The following is an 11,525-nucleotide window of genomic DNA, read 5'->3' on the forward strand; positions in this document are numbered from 1 at the left end:
TTTGCTCTATTTTTTAAAAGAGGTTTGTGCACCTTTTCCAGAAATACATTAAAAAAAAAAAAAATTATTTGCTTCCTCTCTTTTTCGGGGCCACTACTGTTTTTGAGCTAATTTTTTGAGTGATTTCGATCTATTCTCCAACAAGTACACGTTAGATTTCGGTATTGAGTGAACCTTATTGAGCACTCAACTTCTTTCAATATAGTACCGCGACAAACCGTTGTTACTTTCAAGGCGGTGACATGCCGCTACATAACAATCTTTATCTAGTTTTTACGTTAATAATTACTAGCTTTAGGTATAAACTTTGAACAAATAGCACATGCAAAGGAGTTGGTGGAACATTTGAAGTAGAAAGAGGAAAAATTGGTGAGAACTAGGTTTTGACAGAAATTTGATGAAGATTGGTCTGATGTTGACGAAGACTATATATTTGAATTCATGAAGAACTGTGGTAAGGATTTATTTATTTATAAATACTTAATAAACCTTTGGAGAATGCAAGAGAATGAGGGAGGTGCTGCTGCAAATCCTTAAATTTTATGTCTAAACAAAATTCTTAAACTTTTAATTTTGTAGTTAAGGGTGTTTAGAAAATTTTATAAACTCATGAACTAAAGTTTTAATTTTGTAAATTTAAAAATCAAATGGATTGAAACTTTTAAAGTTCAAAGATAGAAGTTTTAATTTAACCAAAATACAAATAACATTGGACTTGTTCTTTAAACCAGAAAAAAAAAAGGAAAAAAAAAACTAATGAATAATTGATTATTATTAATGCATATAGATAGTGACAAGAAACAGATGGTGTGACTTGTAATGCAGGCCAAAGTCTTGAAAATTTATTGGGAAAGAAGCAGCCAAAATTGGGACAGCTTTTATTATTTTTCTTTTTCCTTTTTTTTTTTCTTTTTAAAATAAAAAAGTCTTTTCCCATCATTTAAGGGAACCCCTTGTCTCACCCCCACACACCTACCTTGCATTTATGGCATATTCCAAAGTTCCATTTGGAATTATTTAGATAGATAAAGAAATTAAAATACAAAAACAACAGTACTTTTCTACCTATATATTTATTTTACCACTACTCATACTGTTTTTTTTTCTCTTTCAAATCCATTTATTTAGCCACTATATTTTAGTTTAATTTTGTTAATAGTTTTATATCATTAGTTAGCCGATTAGTTTTGATCAAAATTTTGATGTTTGATAAGAAATTTGTAACTCCAATTATATTTTGATTAACTTATTACAAACATTATCAATTCAAAAAGAGAAACAAATATGAGAAGTTGGAAGAAGATCAAAATCATTTGCTTTCTTTTTCACCTCCTAACATTTTTGTGGTGGCTTGTGAGTAGGGCTGAGTCGAAAAATCAAAATCGAACGACTCGATCGGAATAGTACAATCGGCGGTTGGGTTTCAGTTCTAGAAACTCAAAAATTGAGTTATCGGTTGGTTTGATTGATATAGTTGGTTGGTCGGTTTGGTTGAATGTATTTTTTATATAGTATATTATATAACTACAAATTTAGGTTTAAAAAGAGAAATAAAACAAAATAATGCAATTCTTAATTTTTAAAATCGTCTATCAAAAAAATTTTTGCTCCAACCATAAACTACGATCCATAATATTTGTAAAAGGAAATTCAAAGGTCGAAGGAAAAAAGAAATTGAATCTATATATTTCACATTTCAAAAAACAAAGGAAAAAAAAAGGAAAAGAAAAGAAAGTAAGAAACATAGAAAGGAAAAAATGAAGAAGAAGAAGAAGGAAAAAAACCGACCGATCGATCGATCGACTGTAGGACCGGTCTGTTCTGTTGGAAGCAACGGTTGAAACCGGCTAAGCAACATATGTGCCGATTTGTGGTAGGTTCGGGGGCAGTTAGGTCGGAAAACCGACCCCGACCATCCGTTACTCACCCCTACTTGTGAGCATATCTATACCAAGAGATTTGAGAGAGCACCTATGTTTTAGAAGGGATGGAGAGATAGATAAATGTGGTTTGGATGACTTGAGTTGGATGAATTTTACGTAAATAGTTACAATATTTTACTATTTATAAAAATTCTCCTAGAAACAAATCAGTTTTTTTACTTAATTAATAAAATTGTTTCCTTATTTATTCCTTAATTAATAAACGTTCAACCATTTTACAAACCAACATTATGAAATGTCTCCCTTCTTGTTCATTTGGAAGTACGGAATAATGATTTTTCCTACCTTCTCCAATTTTTTTCTTATTCTAAATGTTTTTATTCTAGAGCTCAATTGAAAGAGGTGTTAGTATTTCGATCGGTTCCAATACAACTTCGATCGAGACGGAAAACAAGATCTAAGTTATTTTATTCTAAAGACGTCGTGTCAACATTTTTCGAATTGCTTGCATTCCAAGTGAGAAAAACATCTTAAAGAGAGTATGATCTTGACTCAGGCATCTTTTCACAAGTTTTTTGTTCCGCAGATTTTTGAACGCATATATAGGAGTCTAGATCCAAGGGCCCACCTTCCAAACGTTTATCATCTTAGGTTTCAAATCTTGTGATCCAGATGACGAGGTCTTGTCGTACAACTTTCTAGCATTCATCTAAATGTATTTGCTACCAGATGTTTGAGTTCAATGTGTCCAGTTTCAAGCGTCCAATTCTAGTTACACCACATCAATGTGAGCAACACACATGTACGAACGGATTTTTTTTTTTTTTTTACTTTGGTGTTTTTAGTATTTCCTTTATTTTTTTTTCATTTTTCTTAATTTATATATCTTTAATGTTTAATCATAAAGTTTTGGATATTTAGATTTATGTATTGTTTCAAAATTCAAAATTTAAATATTCAATAGGTATATTTAAATCATTTTAGAATTTTGATTTTTGAACATATGCATAAATTTTTATTTTAAGTTCATTTTGAAACCAATTATATTAGAATTTTGTGAATATAAATTTTGTTTAGTTAGATTTTTATTTAGCTTTAATTGTATAATATATCAACATTTACAAATAATATAATTGAGTTAAACTTGAATTGATACCATTTAAGACGAATGATTCCAGTGAAAAATAATATTAGAGATCAAATGTTAGTAACATTTGAAAGAAAAAAAAAATATTTGTTCGCACAAGGTTTTCGAAGAAACATATTTCGTGAAGTTGAACTTGTGTTGATGTACATTATGATGTAATGTGGTTCGATTTCTAATATTTGATCCTCTTATTCTCTCTCAGTTGAATGCGTACGCTTGATGTATGGAAACAGAGTGCTTGATGTTCTTGAAGATGGAGTCTCGAAAAAATATTTGCATCTAAAAAAAAACATGGGCTTCAAAAAGTGGTTTAATCTTTGGGAGCTACAAATTCTTCTTGTTGTTGGAAAATTTCTTTCTAGGCTCTCTAGAGGCTAAGACACTGTTTGGTTCATGATTCATTTTAATTTTTACGTTTTCAAAAACAAAAAATACAAAAAAATAATTAAAACGTGTTTGGTATACTTGTTTTTAGAAACGGTTTTAACAACACGCGAAATAGCCCATTTTCTAAAACAATAAATTTTCATTCTCTTTGGCTTTATATCTTGTTTTCATAAATAATTATAAACATGAGATACAGTATTGTATTTTCAAATTTCCAACCAAACACAAATTTTAAATTTTAAATTCAAATTTCAAAATTCTAATTAGAACCAAACGTGTATTTGAATACAATGAAGAAAACAAGAATTTTTTTTATGTTTTCCACTAAATTCTTTGTTTTTCAAAATAATTTTTGGATCAAGAACCAAACGAGGCCTAAATTTCAGAACACCATAAATGAAAAAAAAAAACAAAAAAACTCTTTTATTTATAGAGTGGTGAGTTTGTTCGACTTGGTTGGTCCCTGAATGAGACCTCCTAAATCCCAACCATATGGATTTGGGCCTTATTTAGTATTTGAGCTAAATTAAGCTTATTTTGAGGGCTTTTAACTAGTATAGCCTAAATAGGGTACTTATTTACATGTTGGACCTTACAATGCAATATATTTCACAAAAGCTCTAATGTCAAAACTACTATATTTATTAGAAATATTTGTAAAAAAAAAGTGACTTGTGGCATATAAGGAAAGAAAGAAAATCATCCATATTTTTTTCAATTTCAAAATACACATCCAAGAAATTTTCTTGTTGAAGAAACTTTCAGAAACGGCAGCATCATTCTTTCAAAATCGACTGGTAACTCTGTTTCCATTTTCTATGTAAAAAAGGTAGCGTTTCAGCGAAAGAAGACACGTAGGAAGGTAAAATTTTGGCCGTCGAATATCGTTTCAATAAGTAATGTATGATCGTTATTCACTATACTTGTTAGGTTATATTATGAATATTACAGAACATTTGTTCTGAAACTGATTTTGAAGTTTTTCCTAAACTTCTGTTTGTGTGTAACAAAGATAGGGTTTCAACGGAAGAGGTCGATTTGAAAGTGAACTTTTCAGCCGTATAATACTGTTTTCGGTAAGAAATATATGATTGTTGTTAGGGTATATTATCTATATATATTACATAACATTTGATATGAAATTGTAATCGACATTTATTCCAAACTTTTTTTCATGTTCAAAGAAAAAATGTTCGAACTCGAAAACTAATTTTTCCTTTAGAATCAACATGCATGTGGTTTTCCTGTGAATTTTCTTATTTCTGTACTAATGTTTAAATGTTGTTATTGTGGAAATGAAAGAAGATTGTGCAGTTCCACAATGGTATGTAGGGTATTGCATTAAGGTATTACACATCCTCAAATACTTACTTAGTGGTATTTCACATATATGTTGTTGTGTATTTTTCATTTCTGTCATATGATCTCGGGCTAAGGTTGCTCTGAGATGCCCCCAAGCTAAAGAACATAAGCATTATGTATTATGATCTCGAGCTAAGGCTACCCCGAGATGCCCCGAGCTAAAGAACATAAGCATTTAGTAATATGAACTCAGGCTAAGGTTGTCCCGAGAGGTTCTTGAGTTTTCCTTAATTCGTTTTTAGTTTTCTCAGGATGCTGTTTTTTGGCTTCTTTGTCTTTATTTTCAAATTAAAAAAAAACGCACTATCTGGTTGAAGCACTTGGCCGAGATAGACTGAGAAAAACAATGTTTAAGTGATCTAATCTTTGGATTAATTAGTAAAGGACGTGGTATATGGACTTGGGGAATTTCGCACTCAAAAATCAATACCAACGGCGCTAAAAACTTACTTGTGTTGGTTTTGGTTTCGCCTTTATGTAAAGCTTAATCGTAAATAAATCATGTTGGGTTATAATTATGCAATTAATAATGGGCGTCTAGATTAGAGTTATGTGATAAAAGGTGCATACCCTACTTATGCATTGCTTCATACATGATGACTAACGTTTAATACAAGTTTTCCTAATACTTGTCTAAATGTAAGCGAAGCGAGAGGTTTCCTAGGTAAGTCGGGGTCGAACACAGGAAATTTCTATCAAAGCTTAGATATAACACACTTACTTCTCTGCCAGGTGGTATAAATTCTATACAATAAAGAATATAAAACTATACTAATCTACTTATTTACACAGAGGGTTCTAGGGGAAATGAAATGGGGTAATTGTGAAATGCGAACTAACTTGCATTAAGAAAAGTGAAGAAAAGTCTCAGTATCCTAGGCGATCAAAGCTATGTAGCATGTTTTTGATGCGATATAAATCACTTGACCATCTTATATTTCAGGCGAGCAACCTCTCGGCGCCTAGACATTACACTTGTTCTCCTTTTCGAAACACAAATGGTAAAGATAAATCAAGCGATATACATCTAGACTTTCCTAATTATAAACATCATATTGACTCTCTATTTAAGGCGAGCAACCTCACAGTGCTCAAACACCACACTTGTTTTCCTTTCGGGACACAAATGATTGGAGTTAAAACGACATAATGGAGTTTATTTTCAGACTCCCTTCTACGCGTGTTTGGCTATATCCTTGCTACGATAAGACTTATAACCAAAGAATCCTTATCAAGTACATAACATAAACTTAAAGTACTTAAAGCACATCGACAAGATGAAAAATAAAGAAGTGGAAGAGAGATTGTGGATAAAAACGCATTGTATTCATGATAATGTAGACCTCTTGGCCATAAAAATTGAAGAGCATTCATACAATATATCATAAAATACAAAAAAAGGAAAGACCAGAAATGTGTCGAGGTGCAGAATGCTTTGCATTCCTTGATTTTTTTACAAGTTAGGGGAAATGGTGGGGGAAGCTTCTCTCTCTAATCTATCTCTAAGCTCTCACTCAAACATTGACCAAAGAAAGGGTAGAGGAAAGAACACTACTACAAATGGTGAAGAACTCTAAAACTCATCTTTCACCGACCTCCTTAAGGGATGGTCTCCTCTATTGATGCTTCTTCACGGTGGAGCTGGACTTCTTTTATAGGCATACTTTAGGCAAAAAATTAAATGCTCATTTTGCACATCTGTCCTTGCCTACGTTGCATAATTGTCCTTTCTTGTCACATCAGGCCCAACTACCTCTTTTGTCTTCTGGCGAATCATCTCGCATAATGACGCACTGGCATCTCGCCTTATGACTCGTGAATTGACAGGCTTTTATTCATCATTGAGTTAATGCGCGCGATCCTCGCTTTACTTCTTCTTTTCGCCAACCTGCACAGAAAAATACTTGAAAGCACAGGTAATCAGACATGATGACTCATGTAAGGTGCATTCTTTTGACATTATAATTTTGCACTAAAAGCTATGCATTATGATCGTTTATCTTGCGTTTTGACCACATTATTTTACCTAAAAGGCCCTAATAACTTGTGTTTCTACAAGTTATAAGTATATATGAAAAACAATGCAAAATGGAAGCGAAGGGCTTGATATATATCCTTGACTCACTGCATAATATTATTGAAAATATATAGTGATCTATAATGATCCATTTAAACTGAAAACAATTTCAGACACCATAAGAAATTATCAAATTAAATTTCAATATATGAAAAACAATACAAAATGAATGTAATATAATAAGTATAGTTCATAAATACATTACTAATGTAATATGAAACAAAATTACCTAGAAACAAATATGAATAAGATCAAACAAACTTGCTTCACAGAAGAACTAAATCGAAAAACTTCATTGGGATACTATAATTCATCAAAATAAACTTAATAATATAAGACAAATATGCACTCACCGGAAAACTTAAAGGTGATGAATATAATAAGAAAGAATGGATGAGAGAGAGAGATCGGACGGAGAGAGGTATGATTGGAAGAAATTTCGTCTGTAATGACCAAAAAGAAAAGAAATTGGGAGAGAGAAAGATGATTGGAAATATTACCATAATGGAATTCAATATATATCATATTTACATGTTAACATTAAATGAAAAAAATATTAAATAATTGATAGACTAAATATGTACGTTTTCATATAAATAATAAATGTAGAATAAAATATTTATGACAACAAAATATTTCGTTAATATGTAATATTTAATATTAATGACAAGGTCGAATCGGTCCATAAAATTACCCAAATCTTATTACTAAAATTAATTGACATTTTAAGACATTTGTGTAAAACCATAGCCCGATTAGGTCTTTCCTCTAAAATTTTCTTATTTTTATCTTAATTGAACTTTAACCTGAATAAATAATTAACTTCATCCAACGATCATGATGAAAACACATGGCTTCATGAGGATTTGCTAATTTTATGTCTTCAGTTTCAATTTATGACACATGTCAACTTTTAATTAGTCTCAAACTCAATTATTTGTATTTTTCATCATTCATTTGATAAATGATTTTGCAATATGTGATTGGTCTAAAGTTTCTTGTCGAGGATAGTAATATATTCCACTTAGACTTTTTTGTATTTGTTAATGTGATTTTTTTATATATATTTTAATACATACTAGATATTTTTATGGGATATTTTAAAAATATAACAAACTGACAAAATATTTACATTGTATAAAACAAGTTTGAATACGGAAAAAGTCTATATGCCCACAATGTGAAATACCAAAAAATGTTTTAGTCAACATGCGATTAATCGACCACACGCACGCGTGTAATTCTTCTTCTAAATGATCATGATACACGATCGTAAAGGAAATGACACACGATCGTGTAGGAAATGATACACGATCGGGTAAGTAGTATCAACACTGACCACACGAGCGCGTGTAATTCTTCTTCTAAACGATCGTAAACCAAGATCGTTTAGATATTGGTGCATGATCGCGTACAAAATCTAAACAATCTTCTTGGTTCTACCAAGATCATTTAAATTTAGTACAAGATCGTATACCAATATTGTTTAGATTTTGTACACGATCATATACCAATTTTGTACATATGATCGTATACCAAGAACTAAACGATCATGTACCAAGATCTAAATGATCGTGTACCAAGATCAAAACGATTTTTGTTCAAGATCATATACCGAGATCTTTTATATTTTGTACACGAGCTTGAACCAAGATCGTTTAGCTTTGGTACAAGATTGTTTAGATCTAGAAAATGAAATATATGAGAGAAGACGGAGATCGTTTACCAAAAGGGAATTTGAAAAAGTGAAAAAAAGAAAGATATAAGAGAAAGAATAATAATAATTTTAGAACAATGATCATGATTTCAAAAGAATATAAAAGAAAAATTACAGAAGAAGAAGAGAAGGAAGAAGATGGCAAGGAAGAAGGAAGAAATTGGAGCTGCGAAATCCAAAAGCAACAAGAGCAAACCTGGAATATTTAGAAAATGACCGATTTGATGAATTTTTTGTTTTTATTACACGGGCCGTAAATATTTGGGTATTTTGTTTATTTATGAAAATTAATCAATTTTTTCTATCTTATCTAATTAAATTAGATTAAATTATGGGAAACTTACATAAATATAACAAACCACCAAACTATTTACGACCCGTGTAACAAAGCTCGTAAAGTTAGCTATCTTCTAAATATTCCAAGTTTGCCCTTCCATCTTTCTTCTCTTCCTCGCGATGAAATCGTCTTCCTCCTACGATTTCTTTCATCGTCTTCCTCTTCGATTTCTTTCATCGTCTTTCTTCTTTTTCTCTTCTTTTTTCTTTCTATCATCTTTCGTATTTTCCAATTGTTTTTTTTACGTCGTTAAATCTTTCCATCGTATTTCTTCTTTTTTTTTTTCACTTTGATTTCTTTCCATCGTATTTCTTCTTTTCTGATTTTGCGATTTCTTCCAACTATCTTTCTTCTTTTTTTATTCTTTTTTACGTCGTTTAATTTTTCTATCGTCTTTCTTCTTTTTCTTTTTTTTCTCTGTGATTTATTTCCATCGTCTTTTTTCTTTTCCTCTTTCTTTTTTTACGTCGTTTATATTTGGATAACCAAATCTAAACGATCGCGTAAAAAAAAAAAGAAAATTCTAGAAAATAGTGTATAAAAAATCTTGAAAAAAATCATTTAGATTGGAGTAGCCAAATGTAAACAATCGTGTAAAAAAATAAATTAACGGTAGACAAATCTAAACAATCGTGTATCAATAGAATTAAAAAAATCGTTTAGCCAAATTTAAACGATCGTGTAGACATATCTAAACGATCGTATAAAACAATAAACAATCGTGTAGCAAAAAAATTTAAAAAAATCATTTAGCCAAATATAAACGATCGTGTACCAAGTTTTGAAAAAAAAAATTGTTTAGATTTGGGTCTCCAAATCTAAACGATTAACCAAATTTAAACGTAACCAAATTAAACAATCGTGTAACAAAATTACACGATAAAATTGAAAAAAATAAATTGTAACCAAATCTAAACGATCGTGTATCAAATTTAAAGTTAAATTTAAACGATCATTTACCATATTTTGAAAAAAAAAATCGGTTAGATTTGAACACAAATCTAAACAATTGTGTAACAAAATTAAACGATAGAATTGAAATTTATGCAGCAACTTTTAAAAATTTATAAATATTTACGTAACAAGAAAGTTTATTTATATACATGCAACCAATTAGGGTATTAATCTTTTAAAATTTTCTTTTTCCCGTTTTAAGGTATTTGCTCAAACTTTTGTTATATTTTTTATTGGAGTGCTAACCATTATCACTCAAAATTACTGATAAATGTATATTTATTTTAAGACGAAGAGAGTATCATTAAGATTTCTGAAACTTTGAACATGTATTTTTGATAGGAAATGCGAAGTTTAGATGTAATTTTTATTTGGAATATTGAACATAAATATTTACAAAAATATAGTCAAAATTTCAAATCTATCATCATCGAAGGAACGCTTATTATTGATAAAATTTGAAATTTTACTATATTTTATAAATATTTTCAACATTTTTATCATTTAGAATAATTTCTTTTTTTATAATTTAGTCGAAGTTAACCATCTTTATATTTGAATAAATTTAAAAGGATATTTTCAATTTAGGTAGAAAATTTAAAAATAAGAAAAAATCACTCTAATGAAGGAAGGGAACTAAACAAGACAAAGCGAGTTTGAACTTGTGCCCCTCTTCAATCCATAATCATGAAAAGGGGAAACTGGGTTCGAGGAGGTTCAAGCGGAAAATCGTCAGTACTGGAGGGCGGGGGGGCATAGATGCCAAAGAAAGCCCTATATCGTAGAAGGAGTTGGAAAGATTATGGTTCTCGGGTTATGGTCACGTACCTTACAATGATATATTAAAAAAAGAAAAAGAAATAAAAGGAAAGGGAATACAACCAACACTCCACCACCTTGCTCATTCATCCCCACATTGTTTGTGATGAGAAATTATTCTAAATAACAAAATTAATATTTTAATTCTATTTTAATATTTTCACATATATAAAAGAGGAATTATAAAAGGTCACAAATTTGACAAACTATTAACAAAATATAACAAAATTTCAGATTCTATCAATAATAGACATTGATATGCTTCTATTCGTGACAGTGATAGACAATGATAGAAGTTTATCTGTTTCTATCATTGATATGATCTAAAAATTTGCTATATATTAAAAAATAACGTGTGTTTAATTTAACCTTGAATCGTAAAATTTGTAGTTAATAGGTAAAATTGATTTTAAAAGACGTCTAATCATACTCACTAAACATAATTTAAAAGTAATAAGAAATGTCAAGTGACTTTTCTATGTGCTTATAACAAAGAGATATGTAGTTCACATCCTTCACTCTCTACTTCTACTAAAATAATATGTTTTAAAGTTTGGAAACTACAGATAAACACCAATCTAAAAGCTTATGTGCGAAACTTTCAACCTTATATATATACATTTGTGCTCTAACAAAGAGTATATTTTTCCATTCATTACAACTATTCAGATGAAATGATGTATTCTTTCGTATATGAGGTCACGTTTACTCTAGGGTAATAGAAAGGATGTAATCTTGGTTGATTCCAATTCGACCACAATCATAATAGGGATGAATAATAAAGCAATATGATTAAGATTGTTGGTGTTTACTCATCTAATTTTTCAAAAGAAATATGATCG

The sequence above is a fragment of the Cucumis melo genome, chromosome 3 (genome assembly GCF_025177605.1).
Source record: "Cucumis melo cultivar AY chromosome 3, USDA_Cmelo_AY_1.0, whole genome shotgun sequence".
Taxonomy (NCBI): domain Eukaryota; kingdom Viridiplantae; phylum Streptophyta; class Magnoliopsida; order Cucurbitales; family Cucurbitaceae; genus Cucumis; species Cucumis melo.